The following is a 22256-nucleotide window of genomic DNA, read 5'->3' on the forward strand; positions in this document are numbered from 1 at the left end:
TATTCCCTTATAAATTTATATCCAAATGAAGCATTTTTGTTTTAATTTGATTAATATTAAAATTAAATTCAAATCTTAGTTTGCATATTTCTAGTTTGGTTATTTGGTTTATTTCTAATTACTTTAAACATTATCACAAACAAAACTAACAATAAATCTTGATTTGCACATTATGATTTGCGGTAGGGAGAGACTTTCAGCTTAAAAAAAGTTAAAAGCAAACAGAGGTTATGTAACTTAGAATACATGTTTGCCAAGTTGTTAATATAGAACTTTTAATCTTTTTGATAGAGAAGCATATGTGCAATAAACTATGGCCGCATGTTCAGAGAAACTTGGAATAGATAACATAATGAAATTTTTCATATGTTTTTTTCTTCATCATATATGAAACAATTCAGTCTATTTCCTTTAAGCTACATCATTTTGAATTGAGACAACCAACCAAAATTTATAAATCACTAAAAAAAATAAAAAATATATAAATTCTCCTGTTAGATGCATAAATGCTTTCAGTATACAAACATTATGCAGTGTACATGATCTTGTTAAAATACTAAAAATATCTAAAACAACCAAATCATAATATAAAGAACGAAATGAAATTCTCTGGATAATACAGCCAAAAAATTTTGGCTGTACAATTGCTATTCGATTTATTTTTACAAATTTATGCACTGATTGAGAATGATTCAGCCAAGTGCAACTGACTCATATTTCTTTTAATGCATTTGCTGAACTAAATTGTAAATTATAAACTTAAATCTTCTGTTAGATAACATAAATAAATTTCCTAACTATCCAACCGATTCTCTTATCATCCATTAAAAGCATTAATTCATAAAAATCAACAACTCTCCTAACTAACTGTTTCTCTTATTATTCATTAAAAACTTTAATTCATTGCAATCCACTGAAAATATTGAGTTTTATCATTTTCCACAGACTGAATGTTGGTAGTAAACTAGTGTGTTTTTGAGCCAGTTTGCATGTTTTGCAATATCAAGCACATTTAATTGCTAGAATGGACACATGATGCATGAGATCTGCTGAAACATGACAGAAGTTTCTGCAGTTTACACATGAGATATTATAGTAATATTTGAGAAAATCTCAGTCATGCAAGAGTCTTCACAATATTCAATGAATACTGCTTTTTATTTATTTATTTTTTATGTTCAGCTTGATATATTTCTAAACTGCTGAAAAAATATAATCTATTTCAGTAGTAGTTCAAAGCATAATTTTTTTGAATTTCATATTTATTATTCTGTCTTTTGGACTTATACATAGAATTAAACAGCATTTGATGCTCACATAACACTCATTAACAAACTCAGTCACTACAAGAAACTACTGAAAAGTTCCAACCAAAGCCTCTTAAAACTCAGTGTTATAGTAATCTGTCAACTATAACAAACTATTTCTGTGTCCCTAATGAATTGTGCTATAGTGAGAGTTAACTGTATATTAGGGATTTGGCCAAATACCAAATATTTGGCTTAAAATTCAGCCAAAGCATACTAATAAATTATATTACACAAAAAATATGTTATAAATTTCATACAAAGTAAATTGCAATATATTTTTGGCAAAAGTTACTAATTTCCTATAGATGTAGTGAAGGAATTATTGTACAATGCTTAGAGAAAACTATGTGGAGAGACATTTCAGTATGAAATATGTCACCCCTGAAAACTGCGATGCAGTTCTCACAATGTTGTACCATGCATACCATCAAGTGATTCAGGAGTTCTTGAGGCAAACTGTCCCACTCCTCCTTCAGAGCCTGGTTAAGGTCTTGTTTGTTTTCTGGAGAGGAATTTTCAAGTATCAATGCATTTTCCTATTGTGTCCCAAATGTGTTCTATGGGGTTGAGATCTGGGGAGCATGCTAGCCACTCTCTCAATATATATTAATATTCTCAGTCTCCAGAAGTATCTATGTAGCTTGTGTACAATGTGGTATAGCACTGTCATCCATAAAAATGAATTCTTCACCTATAGCACCATGAAACAGTTAAACATGACATTGAAGAACTTCATTGTAATATCATTCACCAGTCATAGTCTCTTTTTTCCAGCATTTGCAGCTTGGTGCATCCATTAAGCATAATGCCTCCCAACACCACTGTATTTATCCCTTTCAAGAAAACATTCTCACAATAGTAAGCAGTACCACTTTCACACCAGATCAAGTGTCATCAAGAATCAGAGGAAAGACTAAAATGACTCTCATTTGTAAAGAGTACCTCACCTCATTGGTGTCTTGTCCAGTTTTTGTGGATACAACACCATGAAAAACGTGCTCTACAATGAGCTGTGGATAAAGGGTCCCAGACTACTGGTCTTCTGGGGTATAGGTCTACTTGTTGCAGACATCTTGCCACAGTTTGTCGAGATATCTGCATACCTGTGCTAGAATGGAGCCGACTTCCAAGCCGTAGTGTACAACAATAATTCTGCAGCCTTTTTTAAACTTTCCAATAATTCTTCCCTGTGTGAAATCATCTAGATGATGTCTTTGAGCCATTACAAGACATCCAAGTTTGCAACTTTATTCCTTTGCAAAAAGAGCTTCCTTCAAACACAGTTCACTTAGTGCAGTGTTTTGCCTTTTATACTGACAAGTGCTACCATGCAATTCGAAAATTTGAATGTGTATCTGTTTTCTACTCAAAATCATGAGTTATACAAATTGCCACAAGGCAATTTGTATTTATCTGAATGTGCAGTTGGAATCTTCAGAAATAGTGTTCATCCTTAGGTTTTGGACACTAGTATATACACACACAAAACTACATTATTTATTAATTATTTTTTCGCAAACCACACTGCCAACCCCCACCCCACACACACACACATGCAAAAAAAAATTTTTTTTTAATCATAAACTCTCACATAATAAATTATTCTGCAACTAATAAGACCAGAATTGTAAATTATTGGATATTTATTCAACTTACAAATCTATTTTTATTTACTTTTTTATCTGGCTTCCACTCATGAAAGGTTATTAGTAAACCTATAGAACATCGCTGCCAAAGGATTTTATTTTATTATTTTTTTTTTATCAAGCTTATATATTTTTTGTAATTTTTTATTTATTTTTGCAAATAGTCCAGAAACCCTGCTCTAGAGACTACACATGGTACAACAGTTATAGAATTTATCAGTTAGTGACTTATATAACTGGGGGGGGGGGGTCTTTGTTTCTAACATAACTTTGGTTTTGCTAGAAAGCCCACATAATGATACCCTGTGCACTAGAAAAACCGCAAAATGAAAGTGCAAGATGATTTGTCATGTCCTGCCAGTGGACAAATACCGAACAATGCAGTTTGTATGATGCCTAGCATGAACATGTTAAAAATTGATTATATAAAAGATTGAAGAAAGATTAAAATATTTGTGATAGTACATTACGTAACAACATAACCACATGAACATGCAAAAATCAGATTTTGCATTCCTTAAATTTTACACGCAGTCGTTTAATTTTACAAGGAACATTTATTAAAAAAAAAAAAAGAATATAGCACAAAAATTAGAAAAATATTGCTGTTATTTCCTTAAGTAAGAAAATAAAAATATTAATGGAACTTTGATTTAAAATGTTTAAATATAGAGAATAATTCAGGACTTAATAATCAAACTGAAGTCATGGTAAACTATGATGTAATAAAAGCAGTTTTTCAGCCTACTTTTAGTTTCTTCAGAAATATTTACAGCTTCTGAAAAAAAAAATTTCACTGTGCAGGTGCTGAAAGAAATTTCTTACTATTTCACTCAAAATAGATGACATTTCCATTCTTGCCACCATACTAATTGGTCATCAGTTCTTTTTAACAGTAGTTTGTTAAAATATCATGATTATTGTTTTTCTGCTTTCAACCTCATGGTGATACAGCTGGAGAAGAAGTGATATCAAAACATTGCTATGATTTACTCCTATTTTCTTAATATGATTTTCCAGCAACTTCGTCTTTTTTCATAAAAGAATGTTATTGACTTTATCACTTGATACTTCCAAATCAAATTCAAATTTCTCATTAATTAAAATGCTTTTAACATAATCAGTTTTGTCTGACTTGAAGAATGCTAGCTTAAATCTTGGATCTAATATTGTTTGAAATAATATAATAATTTATTTTTGAATAAAGTATCAAACCTTCTGCTGTTTTCTTCAAAAAGAAATTTTGTCATCATTCCTGCTCTGAAGAAAGTGTTATTTTTATCTTTAGATTAATTAATTTTTTAGAATCAAATAGTTGAAGGTACTTCCAAAATTAAAGCAAAATTTGAACTCATGGTTTTTGTAATTGTCTCTAAAGGCTCCAATAAATTTAGCAGTTAAAGACTACTGATTTGAGCTTAACGTATTTAAATTGTTTGTGATTGTGTAAATATTTAAAGCTCTTTTCTGTTCTTGTATTCATTGTAGCATATAAAAACATTTTCCATTCTTGCCGCCATACTAATTGGTCATCAGTTATATTTAACAGTAGTTTGTTAAAATATCAAAATGAGTTCCACCTGATAGGTATATCTTAAACTAATTTTATATGGCTGACATTTAATTTTTTTGAATCTCTCTTAATTTCGAACATACAGCAGATGAATTGTTAATATTATTGCCGCCATCGTCTCAAACTATTATGTGAATCCGTGAAATGTGTATATATTCCACATTTCACGGCAGAAAACTTTTCTTCAATCATCTTGTATGACTTCCAGGAAAATGTTGACAGTTCACAACTATATGATTATATTGAAAGTTTTTATGAAGTCTGTGAAGCTAATGAAACTTTTGTTTGTATTCTAGTAGGTTCATGTATCTGATGTAAGGGAAATATATTTAGCATCTGCAGTCTTGTTTTTCATAGTTGCAACTAATTGAGGCATAATTTCTGGACTTATTTTTTCTGTAAAATATTTTTTTCCAAGCATATTGTACTGTGTAGCAAGTTTACTTACCTAGTAAATCCTTCATTTTGATCAATTTAGTACAGCACATTATCCCATGCAATCATTTCAGCTAAGAATAATGCAAATATCTCACACATTTGTCATCTGTATCCCATTTTTTAGATTTTTGTATAATATCAAACAACATTTCAGTGGATTTACTTTCAATTCTGACTGCTTGCATGTTTTTGTATTCTGCCTTGATATTTCAGTTTTAGTATTTTGTTTTGCAGATTCGTCACTATGCAGTATTAAATGTGATTGATCATAGAAGTTATACTTGTATTTTTTCCTGTACCACTCCAAGATATTTACTATTTGCATATTTTACATTTTGCAAATTTTGAATCTTTACATAAATCATAAAATTTTTTAAAAATTATTCATGGCCATAACTGAACTCGTTTTTAGAATTTTAAGCCTCCATAATATAAATTGTAATTGAATATTCAGTGCATCCCTACCGTATGATTTATTAATCACTCTTTGTGTTATAAAGATAGAAATTCAGGTAGATTAGTAAGCATTATCATTATTCAGGAAGAAGAGATGAAAATGCACTGGTTATCAGCACACCATATCAGGATATTTTGGTCTTTAATACACAATATTAACAAATATTTTTAACTCTCAATGTGGAAACTTCTGTTCCTTTAATAATAGTGAAGATAACTATCAGAGATAATTTGACATCATTGGCAGTATCACTCTATATACTTATATTTAATCATTTATATTTATCCATGTTTAAGTGTTGTTTAATGTGCTCCTCATGTGCAGTCAGTTCTTTTCACCAAACAATTATAGCAAACACTGTTATAACAAATTACAAGAAAGTCCTGACCAGAGCTCCGTAGGTAAGTAGGTACACCACTATGCTAAAAAAATTCACTATAGCAAACACTTCAGTATACCATGGATCTCACTATTCCTGTGATCCATGTGTGTTTTGGTATAGGGTATAATAAGAATCTACTATATTTATTTGTGATTCTTCATTGCTTTTAGTTTATGCTCTCTATCTGTTGTTTGCTTTCATGGATCTCTCTCTCGAGCTAGTTGCTATTACTCTGATGTGAACATGTTTAAGCTTTTTTTTTTCGTGTGCAAGGTATATGTGAAACTTTTTAATTTCTTTTTTTTTTTTTTTTTTTGTAAAGCAGAGGAGTTATATGCGAGGGCAAGTTATATTCGAGTAAATAAAGTATCAGAAATTTGATGGTGACATGCAAATCTATATGAGAATTTATCTACTTTTGTATTTTGAATCTCTTCATCTGCATGCAGTGACATTGGCTAGGAAACCAAGCCAAAAATTTTGAAAGTAATAAATAATTTTTTCCTTATGTAAGTGTTCATTCTGTTTTTATCATTATGTCATCTGCTTACATCTCCATATTTAGTTCATTGAAACAAAGCAAATGAAAAGAGATTAAATTAGAACTAGACAAACTTTTATTGTTCTAATTTTGCTTATCTCGTTTCATCTGTATGCATTGACAATAGCTAAGAAATTTATCTGAAGATTCTGCAAGTAATAAATAATTTTTTCCTTATGTAAATGTCATTTTGTTACTATTTTGTCATTATTCCCTGTTCTAATTTCCACATTTTATTGGAATGTCTCTTTTGTTGTATATTTCAAATACAGTTTCTTCCAATGTAGAAAAAAAACATCGTTTCTAAAAAATTTTTAATGCTTTTAAAACTGAAATTGTTAAACTTTCTGTTTGAATTTTGTAAGCTTTTGCTAACATTAATAGGAAGCAACAGTTTATAGCAAATAACTGTGAATAATGAAAATTCAAAATTAATTTGATTTTCTCTTTACTGAGAATCTTCTGTTATAACATTTATAACATGTTAATAATTAAGGTGTTCCATCTTTGGACAGATCCAGAAAATATTTTATATATAATCTTTGAATTGTTCCAAAGAATGTCATTGCTTATGGTACATTGAGGCTATGTCTTCTGCTAACATATTCAAACTATGTGCCATACATAGCAGAAAGAATGCTTCTGGATTTCTGGCCAAAATTCTGGGTTATACATCTTTTTCTTTATCAACCATGTTAATGCCATATCAGCTACATAACCCTTACAGCCCAAGTAAATGTATAGAATTAGAGGCAGAACTAGGTGCATTCAAACAGTCCAGTTTTCATTCTTGTATTGCTAGATAGGTTGATATTCACCTAATTGTGTATGACTTTCTTAACAATCATTTTACGTGATTCAATTTTGAATATTTTTTTTTTTTATCCCTTATTGAATAAATTTATTTTTTTGTTTGTGATATGCAGGGCTGCTCTAAAGCATGGGGCCCAGGGCAGGGTCCTTTTTACTCACATCTTATGGAGGTACTGCTTGCATGCGTTAAATGATCTAGAACATCTTTCAAGGAAGCTTATTAGGTCATCCAATGTACTGACTCTTTGTACTGATTAGGATTTATTTATTTATTATAATTTTTAATGAGACATCTGCAGATGTACATTGTAGGAATATAGCATGCGCATATGCATGTAGAAACATATATGAAGTATAAATGCTTCAACTTGGAGTCTAGAGCCTAAAGTAGAGGAATGGCACCCTCTCTGAGTGCTGTGAGAACTATTAACAACCTCTCTGAACTAGGATCTTTAAATTACAGTTTGCCTAATCTTTGGGACATCGGTAATTAATGTTAGGGTGGTTTTTAGAAGTCTGTCATGACCTTAGACTACTGGTCTATTTAGACCAGTACTACCTGGACTACAAAAAAGGCATAATTTTTTGTCTCTTTGCTACTAATTATGATATGACTTGTTGCTAAGGAGATGTTATTTTTATTAATATTTATCCATATACTTAGCTAGTGTGTTTAATTGAATTGAATTTGAGTGTTTTTAATTAGAGATGAGCAATGGCTGAATGTTTATTCTTATGGCTAATTATATCTGTATTGTTAAAATGGTGTGTGGTATAACAATCGAGACAGTTCTTGTATGTATGTACATACAAGAACTGTCTTCATGAACCACTCTCTCCTTATTCATTCACATATGTTAGTAGTTTGTATTGGAAAAGGAGATAACGGTTCATAAGCCTATCAGAAATATATCAGGAAACCTCGCTTAAGGTGATTAATTAATCCATCAGTCATGCACTAAGAAAAATCACATTAAGCAAATACAATAAACAATCAGACTAATTATAATTCATCCATCAGTTAGCATAAATTTGAAAAAGAAAAAAAAATTATAAACTATATTAGAGGATAAAATCATCAAAGTTAAGAAAACTCAGTTGCTTAAATTTTTATTTAATGTCTTGACATTTGATTGAGCTACTTTTTTACAAAAAAATAAAGTAAAGATGATTGAATAGTGCTTGGCTTTTTCACCTTGTCATGCAATTTGCGATAGCTGGCGATCACTTTATCAAGATTTTGGCGGACTTCAAAGGCTATTTCTCACATCTTCGTTATCCAGTTCATTAAATCCAAGTTCTTTTCCAATTATGCTGATTTCTTCAATAATATTAGATTTGGATTTTGCACATGATAAACTAACATAGGCTTGAGTTTAAAGTCGCCTTCTGCATTCCCTCCTAATAAAAGCTTAAGACAATCTTTAGATACTTTGTATCTTGGTTGAGATGCTTCAGTTTTAGCTAGGAAAGTTTTTGTTGGCATATGCTTCCAAAAGAGACCAATTTCTTCGACATTGAATATTTGATGATCGTGATAATCACTCTAATGAATTATCCTTTGCAATTCTTCAAGAAACTTAGCCACAGAATCTTTATCAGCACTAGCAGATTCTCCAGTTATCTTACATTATGCAGTCCAGCTCAATTTTTAAAATGGTCAAACCATCCTAAACTTGCAGTAAAGCTTTCACATACCTCTTGAAATTTGGTCTCTTTCAGTGCATTCTCTTTGCTCTTATTTTAAATAGTCTGAACTGTAGACTCGCTGTATCCCAGGTCTCACACAATCATTGTATTACTAGCACCACCTTCATGTCTCTTAATGACTTCCAGCTTTTCCTCTAACGTAATTAATTTTCTTCTCTTTTTATTACTGCTACTGTCTTTATCAATCTTTATCTTTTCCATATCAGGGGTTGAATGGAATAAAGCCTTTTAGGTACCTAAATTAAAGCAAAATGAAGGAAAAGTGATTGAGAAAGAGAACAGAGTTTGCACATGTGCTTGCAATAATAGCTTTGAGTCAACTGCCAAGTGTCAGTTGGCAGTTGACTCAAAGCTCAACTGACACTTGTTAGTTTTGAGCTTTGAGTCAACTGCCAGCGAGTGGTGAAAGGCCACCACTCGCTGCAGATTGGTGACAAAAAATTTGGCTTAACGTAAAATTTGCATAATGTAAGAAAAAATTGCGTTAACTGATTAATCACTTGCTTAAAGCAGAGAAATAGTATCATTTCACTCAGTCACAGTAACTGATTATCATGCATATCGAATTTGCGTTAAGCAAGGTTTTCCTGTACTTAGAGGAACATGATCTGATGATGTGCAAGTGACAAAGTGTATGCCAGTATGAATGAAAGTGTTAGTGTATATGACACTGATAGTGGTATAATATAGGTGATATGGAAGTAATAGTTAAAGGCATTGCATTTTAGAGAAAACTGCACGCATGTGCGCGCACACACACACTAGTGTGAGCTAGTCTTTGTCCCTGATCTCACTTTTCATCCTACTCTCCACTGGTTTGTAATAATATGAATCAGGTATTTTGGATTATTCATCCTGCAACATAACCTCTAGTCCATATACAGTTGTTGGCCAAATCTCTGTCCATCATCCCTTATTGAAGTGTATTTCCAAAGTTGTTTTATTGTATTGAGATCAGTACTCTGTGCAGTGCAGGCAATTTTTTCTAAATAATTTTCCTGATTCCATCACAATAGTACCCCCATTCCGACATGTATTGTATGGTTAAAAGAGACAAGGTCTGCTCTGCAACTAACACACTATAAGAAGCATTGCATTATCCATAAATATTCCATGCCATTAGCATTCATCATTCAGCCCTACAATCAAAAGTTCAAGTCCATATTAGGAGATTAAGCTTCTGATCATCATACCTCCACCGCCAAATTTCACAATTCAGATGATGATGTCCTCAGGCATAATGCATTCCTCTGCACATTTGCCACCCAGTCAGAATAGAATTTAGTGTGATTTATCACTTCATATCACAGACCTCCAGTTCTATGGATTAATCATGATGTCTCTTGCACCAGCATATTCTGCACTATTAATTGCCTCAGTTGATGTTTGTTATATGCAGCTCTCCTTCCATAGAAATGAGATCAGCTCTTTGCATAATATCATTCTACAACTGAAGGCAAAAAATTTTTGAATTTCTTTTGATGATTTCCACATTAGACTGAAGATTTCTGTATAATTCTTCTGATTACTCTTTCATCCCTTAGTGTAAGTATCCTGGGTGTTAATATGTATCAATTGATAATATTGTCTTTTACCATTATCACAGTAGATAGATTACCAATATGTGATCATATGATAACACCTCTTTTGAAGTCTGTTTTCATGTCGTTTACAGTATCTAGATGTAGAGGTGTATCTGTTTGTCTGTAACAGTATAGACAGCATATGATGATGATAGACATATATACACACACACACACACATATATATATATATATCAATCAGTATGTTATGTGTTATAGGATTACCATAAAGAAAGAAGAAATGGTTCTAAAACATTGGGTATCCTAGTACTTATTTAAACATCATCTGTTACATATTTATGCTTTGTGAATGGTTTTAATTCACAATCTCACATATTTATATTTTAAAAATATGAGATTGTGAATTATTTTCTTCATATTGCCAAATACTTGTGCTTGATATCCTTATTTTTAATTTAGGTGATATTTCATTGATTGAAAATTATCAAAATGTATCCTTTAATACTTTTGAGAGCATGAAGCAGAATGTGAGTTTGACTATAGAATGCTTATGGTGATTAATATTACAAGGTCCTTTTTATTAAATTTTGATCTAAATAATATTGCTTGACCTTCATTACATTATTTAATCTAATTGTGTTTTTTTGTGGCTGATGAAGCACTATGATAAAAAGCGAGAGAGAGATTAAACTGCATTATTTTATGTCTTTTTTTCTTCTTTTTTAAGATTATTACAATTTTTGTAAATGGGTCTTTCTCATTGTCTAGATTATGGTCATTACTTACCTTTCATTTTGGTACTTATAGTATAGATTTTATCAAAAATGTATAATGATATTATACATACAAATGTATAAGTACAAAACATACTTTTCATAATTTTATTCATACAAAATGAATGGAAATTGTTTGGAAATTTTTATATACCTTCTGTGAAGTTTTGATTATATGGGTGTTATGCTACTGTTATGCTGTGAGGTTGTTTTTAATTTTGTTATGGCATGGTTCTTTATTTGGCATGTGCTTAAAACACTTACTTTATCATACATATTTACCCAAAGAGTATGTTACTTAGTGTGGTCTATTTAATGTAAATGGTTCTTTAACAAGTGAAAGATGAGCATATAGAGCATCACAATGATGCATGATAACAAACAGTCCAATAGCAGACTTAGAAAGTTGAAAAAGAGCGCAAAATTCCATAAATTTAAAGACATCGACTGGCCAGCAGCCTTTGTAGACATTAAATTTGGGGATTGATGGACAGGATGTGGTGCTTATTATCTTGAGATGGGTTGTATACTTGTCATTCTTCAATACCTAAAAATAAAGATAGATTAATATAGTTTTTCAGAAGCAGAGATATATTATTCAAGCTTAGTATTAAAATTCTACCTTTATACAGGATGGTGCATGAAATGTTGATGCCTTTATGTCATCATTTAAAATTAAAGCACTTTTAAATATTATTGAATCTAGTTGTATGCCATATATAGTTCATTTGTGCATATATGTTTTCTCTTAGGAACAGTAATGACTAACAACACTTTTGTGTCATTTGTGCAGAAAACAAAATTTATGCCTTTATTTTTCAGAACAAAATGAAACTGTTTTGAGACTTATTTGAAACTTCTTGAGCATTGCGTCTCGTTTAACCTTCATTTATCTGAGCAGTGTGAACAGGGATACAGTGTAAGAGATTGATATCACATGCCTAGCTTTCATTCTATGTTGAAATACTCTTAGTTGTAATTCAAGGTCTAGGAAAGACAATGTTGGAGCAGGAAGGACCTTGAAAATTGGAATATCTTGGCATTCAGCACTGAATGCTTAAATTTCATTTGAAAATGCTTTCCCTAGCCTAAATGATATAGAAGAACTTTGTATATTAACCAGAAAATACTAATTTGGCTACATGAAGTCAAAAAATTCAGTTCCAGTCAGTACCTAGTTTTCAGATGAAGCTTATTTTCATTTGGATGTGACAGCACACCCCACCCCACCAGATCATGGGGGGGGGATTGAAAGAGAGAAAGAGAGAGTAACATGGGAAAGTGGTTACATTAGTGCAGTGAATTCTCTACTCCTGTGATATCAACATATGCTGTAGAATGACTTCCTACTTCCTCTTCAACTTTTCACAGCTCAGCTGCTTCTAGATATTCACTTGTTTAAGTTATAATGTGATGCAAATTATCACATCATAGACTGGAAATGCCTTGTTGGATTTCCAGCATGCTTCCTGAATCTCCAGTCCTCATAATGCACACTATTATCTTATTGTTACAATTACAAACATTTTTGGTCTGTAATTGTGGTGATTTCAAATGCACCTATTAGTATCAACTTAAACTCATAGGATATTTTTATAGGACTTTTTTTTAAAGAGAAGTTATTCCCAAAGAATCTGCTAATCTTGTGGCACTGAAAACTATGATTGTTTTGCCTTGTCATGAGATGGATCACTATACATTGCACATGTCCACCTTCACAAACACACATTATTATATGTTTTGACTGATTAAACAAAAGGACATACTGAGCATGTATCATAAAAATATTTTCTTAGATCTAAGCATAGAGGTCATAAATTTTTTAACAACATTAGCCTCATAAATAAGTTTTTGTGAACCATTTCAATGTGTCACTATTGTGCACAACCATGTGTGTGTGTGTGATACAGAATAAAAAAATTTATTCATTCTCTGTTATGGAAAATATTAGATTAGATAGAAAGTGATTTTGATATCAAACCCTAATCTCTTATTCACATAAAATTATTGTCATGAAGAGCTGCAGTGATTTAAAATGATTCCTTGGATATGTTGTAAATAACCATGACTTGTGAACTTACCCGCCAGGTGCTTAAGGGTCAAAGCTGTATAACTGAGAGGAGACCTCCACATAGCCTTTAAAGGAATGCGGAGAACCGACCAGGGCTTCTGACCTAATGTCCAATCACCACCTTCTCGTGGTGCACCCTGTTGGGTATCTACCTGGATACTGAACGAACGAGGATGGGCTGAAAATTTGGGATTTAGCCGACCAGATTGTAATTCTTATTGGATTAAACCAAATTATAAAATGATGATACAACATGACAAAATTTCATGAAAGCTGGGGCGTCGCCCGGTTAAACAATGTCCCCGTTGTTTTCAACAGGGAACCAGGGTGAACAGCGAAAAGTCAGCTATTGGAACAAATCTGAAAACAAACCCCAACTCAACATCACTAGAGTTAAAGATCGGTACTATCAACATAAGAAGCCTGAATGGCAAAGAAATGGAGCCAGCTGAGGAATTAGATAAGTACCAGATCGAAATAATAGGGGTGACTGAAACAAAAAAGACAAAAACTGGTGATATCTTTCTGAGCAATAAATACAAAATGTTATATTCAGGAAATGACAATCAAGGAAAAGAAGGAGTAGCCATAGTATTCGACACAAAATACAAGGCTAATCTTCTTGAATGGCAGTCAGTCTCAAGTAGAGTAATATGGGCAAATATTAGAATGGGGAACTGGACAATGAGACTTATTTGTGCCTATGGTCCCACAGAAGGTTCTACTAAGGTAGACATGGAGGAATTTTTTGAGACTTTAGAAAAAGGAACTGACACGATGAAAAAGGAAAAGTTGGTCCTTGTTGGGGATCTAAATAGCAGAGTAGGAAATGATTGTGAGATATACAAAAATATTTTGGGAAAATTTGGAGAAAAGAGCAAAGCTAATAATAATGGCAAATATCTGTTGGATTTCTGCTCAGGACATGGACAGGTTATTACTAACACCATGTTCCAACATAAAAATGTACACAAATTCACATGGAGAGAAGATGCAAGGAATAAGAAAAGTCTCATTGACTATGTTATTGTTGATAGTGATGTTTTCTCCCTGGTGCAGGACACCAGAGTATACAGAGGATTTGAAATTGGAAGTGATCACTATTTAGTCTTGAGAAGGATGAAATTGAATGTCATATTGAAAAGAATAACATGTAAGAAAGTTTTAAAGTGAATAAAAGTTGAGCAGCTCTCAGATGTGAACTGTAGACTAAAATACACAAAGATTATTGAAGAAAAAATGAAAGAGTTTGAGAACAGGAATCAAACCTTGGAGATTCAGTGGCAAACTCTGAAGAAAACATTGATTCTGCCAGAGAGACATGTGGTGAGGTTGTCTGCAAGGATAGAAAAATCAAACTCCCTGGTGGATACAGGAAGTTAAAGAGGCAGTGAAGGAAAAGAAGAAAGCATATCAAAAGTTCCTGTCAAATAAGTCAGCTTATGATCTTAGGGAATACAGAGACAAATGCAAGAATGCTAAATACTGTGTAAAACTAGCTAAACAAAAGTCATGGGAGGACTTTGGCAAGAATATAGAAAATAAATATCAAGAAGGCAGCAAAATATTCTGGAGGTTGTTGAAGAAGTTAAGGAATGGAGGAAAGAGTGCTGTAAAAGGAGTTAGAGATGATAAAGGTGACATGAAAACGGGAGAAAAAGATATCCTTGAAATATGGAGTAATTACTTTGAAAAACTGCTAAATAAAACAAGCAGTGATGACAGCACAGTGATAAAAAAAACTGACCAGGCATGCAGTCGGGAATACATATCCATACTTGAAGTAGAAAAAAGTCATAAAAGGCTTGAAATGTGGAAAGGCAGCAGGAGTAGATGATATTTGACCAGAAATGCTAAAGTATGGTGGTATAAGAATCTTACAGTGGCTGTACTGCATAGTTCAGAAAGCCTGGATAGAGGGACGAATTCCCGATGATTGGAGTAGAGCTCTCATAGTACCCATATATAAAAAGGGAAATAAAACTGAATGTGAGAATTACAGAGGTATTTCCCTACTGAGTGTTCCTGGCAAGATCTAGGCAAGTATACTTGAGAAACGGTTGAGAAGAATTGTGGAAGAAAAGCTTGGTGAAAAACAAGCCGGATTCAGGCCAAATAGAGGCTGTCAGGATCAGATCTTCACTTTTCAACAAATAGTCAAGAAAGCATGGGAATATAATAAAGATCTGTATTTAAGTTTTGTCGATTTGGAAAAGGCATATGACAAGGTGCCAAGAGAGAAGCTATTCAATACGCTACAGTTATATGGTGTCAATGGGGCATTATATCAAGCAATACTTAGTCTTTATTTGAGTTGTGAGTCAGCAGTTAGAATTGAAGGAAGTACAGGAAGATGGTTTAATGTTAAATCTGGTGTGAGACAAGAATGTACATTATCTCCTCTGTTATTCGTTATCTATATGGATCACATTATGAAGGAAAGTGGTATTAAACATAATATCAAAATTGGAGGTGCTAATGTCAGCTCTCTGCTTTATGCAGATGATGTTATACTTCTAAATAAATCTGCTACAAGTCTGCAAAATTCTCTGACTAAATTGAATATCTGTTGTAATAGATATGGTATGAAGGTCAGCAATAAAAAGACAAAGACAATGAAAATAGGCAGAATCATTGAAAATGTCAACTGTGTTGTGAATGGAGAACCTGTGGAACAAGTAAAACATTTCAGCTACTTAGGCATGATTTTTAGTGAAGATGGTGAATTAAATATGGAAATAGACAACAGAATCAACAAAGCTGGTATGGTAGGAAGTCAACTGAATAAATTCATATAGAATAAGAGAGAAATTACTTGGAACACTAAATTAGCTGTGTACAAGACAGTGTTCAAACCACTTTTAACTTATGGATCTGAGCGCTGGGTCAGAAGGAAAACACTTGACCAAAGACTAGAGACCGCAGATATGGGAGTCCTGAGAAAGATTATAGGCATGAACAGATCTCATCAATGGCAATATCATATTAAAAACGGGGATATTAGGAAAGAACTTGACATTGTCAGCATCCAGGAATGGGTTAGCAGAGCTACTCTCAGGTGGTATGGTCACTTAAACAGAATGGGCGAAGAAAGATTAGCAAAACGACCCAAAGGAAGACCAAGATATAGGTGGATTGATATGATACAAAGTGCCTTCAACGATAGAAATATAAGATCTGATAATGTTGGAGTCTTGACAAGTAACAGACTGATTTGGAGGAAAATTGTAGATAGTAAGTTAGGAATGATGTAATTTTTTTCATGTAGTACTATCATGTTCTGTACTCTCCTTGAGGGCACATGGGAGGAATTTGATGATGATTATGATGATGATGATGATATTTTAAGACTTGAAACTTGTTGAGTAATGTCCTTTTTTATAAATATTTTCTGCTGAAATCAGATTAATTAAAATTAGTTTGATTTCAGCAGCAAATATTTTATAAAAAACTTTGAAGCTTATCAGTGAACCAGATTATTATTTTTGGTTCACTCACTAGAGATTTTAACTAAGAATTTGCATTATGTCACATCACATCATAGATTAGAAATAAACAGTAATGACCATTTCTCATAAATTCTTATAAAAAGTTTCTTAATTAGTGCAATTATAGATCTACTAGGTAAAATGCGGTAGCAGCACTGAAAGATAAAAGGGAAGGAGGTGGTTGATATATCAAATGCTGCTAACTAACTTGTTTTCTTAAGAACTTGTAACAATGAGAAAAAAACAGTGATGTGTGTGTGTGTGCACAGTTACACAGCAAAAATCATAATCTTGATCTGTAACACTGATGATAAATTTATTAAATTTATCATAAATGACAGTTTATGATAAATTGTTATTTAAAATATCATTATTATTTTTTATTATTATTTGACATCTCCAGGGAATTTAAAGACTCATTGAGGGAGGGCACATGCTCTACAACTCTGTCTCCACAAATCAATTCATCAACTGACTGCAATTACATCAATGCCATCTACCGCCGACCACCACCACTAGTATTTCCACACACGACCACAAACATCCATGCCCACATCGGAATTCAAACCTGCAGCCTTTCGGCTGGAGAGCGGATATGCTAACCACTCAGCTGGTTGAGTGGTTAGCGTATCCTGATATCATGATAAAACAAAAGTCCACATGTGTTGAAAATAGTTAGGAATGGGGAAAATATCTATTATATTCCCAGTGCAAGCTAAAATTAGATGATTTGGGCAGATTTCAGCAATTTAGACAGTTTTAGTGAAAATGGCAAGCGAAGTGTGGAAAAAAATAATTTAATAAACATACCTGGTATGATTGCCATTTGAATAATTTTATATGGAAATAAGAGAGAAATTAGCCAGAACTTTAAACTAGCAATATACAAAATAGCCTTTAAAACATTTTTTTCCCCCCTTATGGAGAGAGTTATTCTCGTAGGAAGGCTTATACGTTGGTTATACATGATTATTAATTAACTTAAGGAATTCACAACATACGCTGTAATATAAATTAAATTAAACTTTAATATATATTTCCAATATTTCGGCAAAGTCACGTTGACATCTTCAAAGGAACTCAAAATAAAAGACGTGCATGCAGGCACTACACACAGTAAATGAGGATGAAGTGAGGAAGCTATTGTTTTCTCCTAAAAGTCCTGATGGTGCTCCGTAGTGGGCTGTGTAGATATTCTTGGAGAGTTAGGTTAGAAATAAAACAGCACAAGACTTAAAGACATAAAAAACTAGGTGAATAAACAGATTCTGCATTAATGGCAGAATCATTATATTAAAAAATGAAGATATCAGAAAGGAGCTTGACAATGTTAGCAAAAATGCCTAAGCAGAACTGATCCAAGGTTTATGAAAACCAAATATTTTATCCCTGGATGGTAGAGGAAGAACTCAGATGAAGACCAAGAGATTCAGTTAATAGTACCTTAGAATATCAAGATTTAAGATCTGACAGTAACACATTAATCTGGAAGAAAATTATTAATAGGAAGCTAGTGATAATTTTACTGTAGAACAAGTAAAACATTTCAACTACTTAGGCACAATTTTTAGTGAGGATGGTAAATTAAATATGGAAATAGACAACAGAATCCATAAAGTCGTTGATTACAATATCTTTGGTTCTTAATAAATTTATATGGAATAAGAGAGAAGTTCGTTAAAACACTAAATTAGCTGTATACAAGACAATGTTCAAACCAGTTTTCACTTATGGATCTGAGAAATGGGTTAGAAATAAAACACTTGACCAAAGATTTCAGACCACAAATATGAGAGTCCTAAGAAAGATTAGGGGTGTGAACAGATGGCATCAATGGCAATATCATATTAAAAACAAGGATATTAGGAATGAACTTGACATTGATAGCAACCAGGAATGTATGTGTATGTGTGTGTGAGGCCAGAGCTAATCTCAAGTAGTATGGTCACTTAAGCAGAATGGAAGAGGAAAGATTAGCAAAACAAGTGTTCTCTACCAAGTTGGTGGGGGGAAAGACCCAAAGGAAGACCAAGATATAGGTGGATTGATACAATAAAATGTGCCTTAGAAGATAGAAGTATAAGATCTGATAATGTTAGAGTCTTGACACATAACAGATTGATTTGGAGGAAAATAGTTATAGGAAGTTAGTAATGATGTAAGTTATTCATGTAGTACTATCATAATATCCTGTACACCCCTTGAGGGTACATGTCAGGAATTTGATGATGATCTAGTGATAATGTAAACTTAATATCGTAATAATTCTTGTAGAAAGGCTTATATGTTGGCAACACATGACTATTAAATTATTTAAGGAATTTACAACGTATACTGGAATATTAATTAAAAGACAATTTAATAAATACTTCCTAGGGAACATACAAGTATGGCACGTGCACGCGGGCACTACAAAAAGCAAATGAGGCAGAAGATAAAAAACCACTATTGTTCCTGATGTCCTAATGGTTCCCTCTATCGGGCTATGTTGGGTTGTCTTGGCCATTGGGCTGACGTTCTCATGATATAAGTCTCCCAAATTCGGGGCAGTCGCATGCACCCAAATTTGTTGAGGTTCGGAACATTTTTTAGAGCTGAGGCTGATTCTATGAATAATCTTTCATACTTGAACTTGCTACGGTGTATTACTTTGGCTTTCTTCCAACGTATCCTGTGGCAGGTATCTAGAGCATGGTCTGCAAAGCCCAGAGTGGCTATACTGATGAAACTGGATGTAGTCCTTGTGTTCTGAAATCCTGATATTTGCTGTCCTGCCTGTTTGACCAAAGTAGGACAATTTACAGCTGCAAGGGACCTGGTATATCCCAGGTAGGTCTAGGGGAAGTGGTTGGTCTTTGGTAGAGCTAATAAGGGATGCCAACTTTTTATATGGTCTGTAACAAGAAGTCAGGTCATATTTTTTAAGGATTTTGGTTATTTTTTCCAAGGTGCCCCCAAATGCAGGGAATGGTGATAGATTTAGTGTAATCTTTATTTTGAAAGGGGGAGGGAGGTTGTGGTTTACTGGTTTTAATATTTTTGGGGGGTTTACCAGGTCCCTTGCAACTGTAAATTGTCCTACTTTGGCCAAACAGGCAGGACAGCAAATATCAGGATTTCAGAACACAAGGACTACATCTAATTTCACCAGTATAGCCACTCGGGCTTTGCAGACCATGCTCTAGATACCTGCCACAGGATACGTTGGAAGAAAGCCAAAGTAATACACCGCAGCAAGTTCAAGTATGAAAGATTATTCATAGAATCAGCCTCAGCTCTAAAAAATGTTCCGAACCTCAACGAATTTGGGCATGCGACTGCCCCAAATTTTGGGAGACTTGCATCATGAGAACATCTGCCCAGTGACCAAGACAACCCAACATAGCCCGCTAGAGGGCATCATTAGGACTTTAGGAACAATAGTAGTTTTTTATCTTCTACCTCATTTGCTTTTTGTAATGCCTGCATGCACGTGCCATAATTATATGTTTCCATGAAGATGGCAATGTGACATTGCCGAAATGTAGGAAGTATTTATTAAATTTTCTTTTAATTAATATTCCAGTACGTTGTAAATTCCTTAAATAATAACATAACTGTTATATTATCTTGTATATCCCTTGATAGTACATATCAAGAAGTGGTGATGACACCATATGTTACATAAATCTGATAGAATGGCCAAAAGGAAAGGGAAAAAAAGGAGCATACTATTTACTATGGCAACTAAAAAAAAATAAAAAAAAAACTGCTGTTTCTGTCTTATAAGTTGAGATTTTTCAAGAAAATGCACAAATAAAATAGAATATCTGAAATATTCCATCTGCAGTGAAGCCAGTCTCACACAAAAAGATCATTCTATGTCTATTCCACAACTTCAATTAGCCACACAGTCCTTCTCAGTATGCAAGGTGGTAATCTCACACAAGGCAGTGAAGTATTCACCTGCCTCAAAGCATTCACAAGCATCTATGCTACAGTGGGATTATAACAACTTGTTGGTTGGGAGCAGATACTCTGTTCACTTAGCAAGCCAGCTTGAAACAACTGAATCTGTCAAAGCAACAAACAGAACTGAAATCCAGGCTGCAAGAATAGAATCTGATATGTAGATATAGAAGCAATTAAAATGAGTACCTTTCAGATTCATATATGTCTTCACATAGTGCTGTATATTACCAGTAACATAGTTCACAAAATTGTGTTTGTTTGTATACTTCATTTGATTTTAAAGCACTCCTTACAAAAACTGTTCCATGAAGCAACTCTAAATTGTTGTTTATTTGCTGCAACATGTAACATATTTGCTGTTTTAAGGATACTTGTGACATAAGACTGAATGATATATGCATGTAAACACAAGAAAGATATTTAATTAAGCAAATATTTCGGTCTGGAAATAGCAGACCATCCTTAGTGGTATTACAAGAACAGTTTTTAAAAATACAAGCTAGAATACTAACAATAGATCGTTAAAAATAGAACACGCTAAATTATTGAAATCTTACATTGCCAACTCTAATTCTTTTTTAAAAAACTCCTCAGACTTAGAAAAATTAAAAAATGTCTCATTACAACCTACAGATCTTATGGTTAGCTTTGATGTAGACTCTTTATATACCAATGTACCTCTCAAGGAAACTTTAAAATTACTTGCTGACATCTTTCTTGAAGACATTATAAAACTATTCAATTTCATAATACTTTCTGGATATTTCATATGTCAAAATAAATTTTACAGCCAAGTAGAAGGAACTGCCATGGGAGGTCCTCTTTCTCCGGCTTTAACCAACTTTTATTTAGAACATTTAGAAAAAGCCCTCTTCTCATCTATTTTCCCTCAACCAAAAATGTCATATATATATATATCTTACCTTTTGGGTAAGATATATATATGACATTTTTACTATTTGGCCACACAGCAAAAACTTTTTACCTTCTTTTTTAAACAGTATCAATTCCTTGCATCATCATATAAAGTTTACTATGGAAATAGAAGAAAGCAACCAGTTATCCTTTTTAGACGTTCTCCTCATCCGGTCACTTTCAAATATTCTTACAACTACAGTATACAGGAAACCAATGTTCACAGGTCGTTATATTCTTAAAGAATCAGCCCATCATCCATGTCAAAAAACAGGAATTATAAAATGCCTCATTAGAAGAGCCAAAACTAATTGTTCTACTTTTGATTATCTACAGAAAGAACTTTCTACTATCCAACAACACATGAAACTCAATGGCTTTTCTGAAAAAAGTACTCAACATCTTCTCAATTCTTATAATCCTCCACAAAACAACAAAGTTTCAATACGTCGAGTGCCTATTCCTTATATCTTCGGTATTTCAGAACCTATCGCAAAAATTTTAAAGAAATATGACTGAACAGTTACGTATTCACCTATTAACAAATTGTCTTCTCATTTTCCTTCTCCTAAAGACAAATGCTCAACTTTATCTCTTCCTGGAGTTTATCAAATTCCTTGCAACTGTGATCTCTCCTATTCTCT

The 22256-nt window shown here is 33.0% G+C and overlaps 2 protein-coding genes across 2 annotated transcripts in view; one reads left to right on the plus strand and one right to left on the minus strand.

Annotated features, from left to right (window-relative positions):
- LOC150096239 (midasin) overlaps positions 1–22256 on the plus strand; it is a 1081806-nt gene that overhangs the window by 425936 nt on the left and 633614 nt on the right. The gene's annotated exons all lie outside the window — the stretch shown is intronic.
- The window catches only part of LOC150096240 (uncharacterized), a 72038-nt gene continuing 61263 nt past the window's right edge, over positions 11482–22256 (minus strand). Inside the window, exon 5 of the mRNA XM_090409468.1 lies at positions 11482–11734. The gene's annotated coding sequence lies outside the window, so the exon portion shown is untranslated. The remainder of the gene's footprint in view (positions 11735–22256) is intronic.

The sequence above is a fragment of the Typopeltis vanoorti genome, chromosome 19 (genome assembly GCF_054136105.1).
Source record: "Typopeltis vanoorti isolate ZY-2024b chromosome 19, IOZ_Tvanoo_1.0, whole genome shotgun sequence".
Lineage (NCBI taxonomy): Eukaryota > Metazoa > Arthropoda > Arachnida > Uropygi > Thelyphonidae > Typopeltis > Typopeltis vanoorti.